Below are 5,376 nucleotides of genomic sequence, written 5' to 3' on the forward strand. Positions count from 1 at the left end.
AGGGATACAGGGATACAGGGATACAGGGATACAGGGATACAGGGATACAGGGATACAGGGATACAGGGATACAGGGATACAGAGATACAGGGATACAGGAATACAGGGTTACAGGATTACAGGGATACAGTACAAGTATGAAATAAATTGATGAAATAAAATGTAAAATTTATTCTTTATTATGATTTCGTATTTCTGATAAGAAGTTTAGACATTAAATGTTGAACAAGTATAATATATATATACCAGTATAATATATTCCTTTTTAGAAATTCTGTTTGAATTTCCCAGTTTGAAATCTCTATTCAGTGTTGCAAAGCATAAACTTGTATTGGACATATATCATAGAAGAACACAGTGGTAGTTCGTGGACATATATCATAGAAGAGCACAGTAGTAGTTCCTGGATATATATCATTGAAGAACACAGTAGTAGTTCCTGGACATATATCAAAGAACACAGAAGTAGTTCCTGTATATATATCATAGAACACAGTAGTAGTTCCTGGATATATATCATAGAAGAACACAGTAGTAGTTCGTGGATATATATCATAGAAGAACACAGTAGTAGTTCCAGGATATGTATCATAGAACACAGTAGTAGTTCCTGGATATATATCATAGAAGAACACAGAAGTAGTTCCTGTATATATATCATAGAACACAGTAGTAGTTCCTGGATATTTATCATAGAACACAGTAGTAGTTCTGGATATATATCATAGAACACAGTAGTTCCAGGATATGTATCATAGAAGAACACAGTAGTAGTTCGTGGACATATATCATAGAACATAGTAGTAGTTACTGGATATATATCATAGAACACAGTAGTAGTTCCAGGATATATATCATAGAAGAACACAGTAGTAGTTCCTGGATATATATCATAGAAGAACACAGTAGTAGTTCGTGGACATATATCATAGAACACAGTAGTAGTTCCTGGATATATATCATAGAACACAGTAGTAGTTCCTGGATATATATAATAGAAGAACACAGTAGTAGTTCCAGGATATGTATAATAGAAGAACACAGTAGTAGTTCCTGGATATATGTCATAGAAGAACACAGTAGTAGTTCCGTGATATATATCATAGAAGAACACAGTAGTAGTTCCTGGATATAAATCATAGAAGAACACAGTAGTAGTTCCTGGATATATATCATAGAAGAACACAGTAGTAGTTCCTGTATATATATCATAGTAGAACACAGTAGTAGTTCCTGGACATATATCATAGAACACAGTAGTAGTTCGTGGATATATATTCACTAAATAAACTTTGTAACACAAAGGGATGGGCAGTTTTGACTATTAAGAAACGATAAAAAATTTTAAAAATTGTTTTGAAAACGATCGTTTTTGAAAACTATCGCTTTTGAATGAATGAAACTTAGTTTTGGTAGTTTTTAAGAGGAAAAAACACAACGATCGTTTTTAAATGAAAACGATGGTTCTGAAATAAAAACGATCGTTTTGGAATGATAACTATTATTTTAAAAACGATCGCATTGGAATGAAAAGGATTGTTTTGTATAAAAACGACAATAATAGCATATTTTAATTAGGGCTTCAAGTTGGAAAAAATTGCGCTGCAGGGACGAGATCAGAATCAAAAACTTATTATTCAAAAATTTGGAAATCTTTATTTTAATTGGCTGTGTAGGTTTTCTGTGTACTATTTAAAAATAAGTTCTTAACTTTAAATATCTTCGCTGATTCGTTTGGAAACGATTACGTTTACCGCTTTCTATTCTTGCATTGCGTTTTGCATGAATTTATTTATAAATAAATAAATATTTGATTAAATATAAAGATATTATATTAATGGTGATAATCAGCATAAATATAAACAATATTGATACTATTATTCATCCACATTCAATCTCATATTGTCCTTTTCTTTCAGGGATCACCACTTCTCACAAAAAAGGGATGCCAGAGAATGGGGGAGGGGTTCGTCTGCTTGTTAAAAAACACTTTTATAATTAATTTTATTGTATGTTAAGACCAAAATAGAAATAAGTGAGAAACAGGGGTTGACAAAAAAGGAATGTATGATGTGTTTTGTGTCAGAAGGGTAAAAATGGGGAGGGGGGGGGGGTAGGATCCCCCCTCAAAGAAAGGTTTCTCACTCTCTGATGACAATAAATAATGTTCCTCGTACAATCTAGCATAAAACATTCAGCTTCCATATATATACACACAATATCAAGAATTTACAACGCTTCGTGGCGGTTTTATCTTAATACAGTGTACCACGATTTTTGAAAAAATGTTTACATTTTAAAATCGAATGTTGAAAGAAAAGACGCTAAAAAATATCAAATGTCCTTTGAGAAGAACATATTTAATATGAATGGATAAAAAAATTAATCAATTCATTGATAACTAAATTAATTGATAAAAGAATAAATTTATTGAAGGCTGACAGGATGAAAAAAAGACACATTGAAAGGATGAATAAAATAGTTAATTCATTGTATAGACGAACGAATGAATAAAAGAATTAATTCTTTGATAAATGAATCAAATGATACAAGAGTTAATTCATTGAGAAATAAATCAAGAATTTATAAAAATTTCATTGATGGATGAAAGAATTATTATAAGAATTAATTCTTTGATGAATGTATCAAAGATACAAGAATTAATTAATTGACAAATAATTTAAGAATTTAAAAAAAGCATTTATTAATGGATGAAAGAATTCTCTGATAAATGGATCAAACGATACAAGAATTAATTCACTGAGAAATAAATAAAAATGTCATTGATTGATGGATGAGAGAATTAATAAGAATTTGAAAAGTCCAGCCAGCACTATAATGCCTTAATGGTTAAATGTTTATTTTAAGACTATGGTTAGAGATTCACAGGGAAGGAAGTGGGATTTTTTAGCAAGGGGAAAAGGGCCGGGAGAGGGGGAGGGGGCGAAATGGACAAGGGAAAATAACTGATAAGCAAGAACAAAAGTAAAAATCTGAAATTAACAACACCCCCCCCAGATGAAGAAAATGAGATGGATGAAGAAAATGAGGATAATGAAGAAAATGAGGAGAATGAAGAAAATTAGGAGAATGAAGAAAATGAGGAGAATGAAGAAAAGGAGGAGAATGTAGAAGAGGAGGAGAATGAAGAAAAGGAGGAGAATGAAGAAAATGAGGAAAATGAAGAAAATGAGGAGAATGAAGAAAATGAGGAGAATGAAGAAAAGGAGTAGAATGAAGAAAATGAGGAGAATGAAGAAAATGAGGAAAATGAAGAAAATGAGGAGAATAAAGAAAATGAGGAAGATGAAGAAAATGAGGAGAATGAAGAAAAGGAGGAGAATGAAGAAAATGAGGAGAATGAAGAAAATGAGGAGAATAAAGAAAATGAGGAAGATGAAGAAAATGAGGAGAATGAAGAAAATAAAGAAAATGAAGAAAAGGAGCAAGATCATGATAACCTTGAATAAAAGAAATCTTCATCCATAAAAAATAAGGATCAATAAGGTTCGAAGGAGGGGAAACTTCTTAGATTTTTCTTAAAATTTTGCTAAAATTCCAAGATTTTGACAAAATTTTCTGCGAAAAAAGTGTTTTTCCAGACAAGTGGCGCCAACCGACATTAAATTTTGATATATTTTCCTACTTTCAAGGGATGAGGGTGAATTTTTAATCATGTCAAGGGAAAAAATGTCAATTTCGAATTAAGAATAATTACTGGTTTAAAAACATCGTATTTTTGTCTGTAAATATTATAAAGATATATATTTTCTAATGGTACCAATATTAAGTTTAAAAAAGACAAACATTTTCTCTCCTTTAACGACATAATTTCCATCGGAAGAGTAAAATGTTTAATCAATTTTAAGAAAAACGATAAAAAATTGCACCGTCACGATTTCATGCAGGAATTAGAAGAAAAATTAAACCCTGAATAATTTAATAAAGAGGATTACGGGGGGGGGGGAATACAATAAAGAGGATCGAAATTTACAAGAAATGAAATACTTGTTCGGTTATGTGTTAGATACTTTCTTTTCACTTTTTTCTAAAAAAAATATAATAAAAAGAATTATTGAGTGGAAAGGCTTTGCTTGGGTAAATCTCACCCAAACAATAGTTTTTGTGTTTATAATTAACCCGCTAACTGAGTTCTGATATCTTGTTTTGGCTTTTTCTCCCAGTATTATACCACCCCCCCCCCCCCCTAACATCCATCCTTCTTCTTTAGACTTGGAGTGAACCCCCCTCCCATCCAACCTCACCCGAGAAATATATATATTAACAATATAAACACAAAAATGTTTTCGTACTGCATTAAATATCTATAGCTGCATTGTTTACATTTACATCCCACTAAAAAATCTAATTCAAAGGGACGTTTTTGTAATTTCATGGGACTTTCCGATTCACAACCGTACCTTTTAAACCTGTATCTGATGAATAATACGGAAGATATCGTAATTTTTTTTTTTAACTTAAAAAGTGTTTAATCCCGATAATTTCCTCCAATGCCTCTGAAGCAGAAATACACAATTCACTTACTGAGAAACCACTGTCAATTGAAATTATGCCTAGAGTCTTAAAACTTTAATTGAAATTTTGTCATCACAGATTTTAAAGATTCTTAATACATAGAAGTACAACCCCTCCTCCCTCTTCTAATCACATCTTATATCTCTGATTTAGGAAAGTTAGTGTTGTGTTTATTAAATTCTTTTTCTGGTTGAGTTCACTTTCCATTATTTGGAGATGAAACACTAACAGAATATAATACTCAGTTCATACAATTTAGAAAATATACAAAAAATATTTTTGAAGACAAACTTTAAGGAAAAATTGATAAAAATTTGTGTAAAATATTTATTTTTGAGATATTTGAACAAGAAATGTGTAATCTTAACAATATATAACCGTTTTCCAGTTTTCTATAAATCTTTTTGTGAAAATGGATTAAAGGTCAGATTTCTTCAGATTTAAAAAAAAAACTTTGAATACATGAATACATTTTTGAAAACAAATTTTCCATTTCAACCTGGCTTATCACGTCATTGTTCTGATAATTTCTGTTGACATGAATTAATTGATAGTTTTAGTATCCCTTCAGGGCAAAATAAAGAAGTCTAGAGAATGCTATAAATTAAAATTATGATAAAGAAATTGCTTTTTTTGCCACAAACTAAATTTTCTAAACCTTAATTTTGCAGCCGAGTCTCGTAGACCTCTAATATTTGAACTGTGAATTCTGCTAGATTAAGTTGAAAAGATGTACATGAGATTAGAACTTTTGAGTTTGTGGCAAAAACAAAGTTTCTTTGCATTCATTTTTGTGTCAGACAACTGTTTAAAAGGTACCATTGTGAATTGGAGATTCTC

The sequence above is a fragment of the Eurytemora carolleeae genome, unplaced genomic scaffold (genome assembly GCF_000591075.1).
Source record: "Eurytemora carolleeae unplaced genomic scaffold, Eaff_2.0 scaffold681, whole genome shotgun sequence".
In the NCBI taxonomy this organism is placed as follows: Eukaryota; Metazoa; Arthropoda; class Copepoda; order Calanoida; family Temoridae; genus Eurytemora; species Eurytemora carolleeae.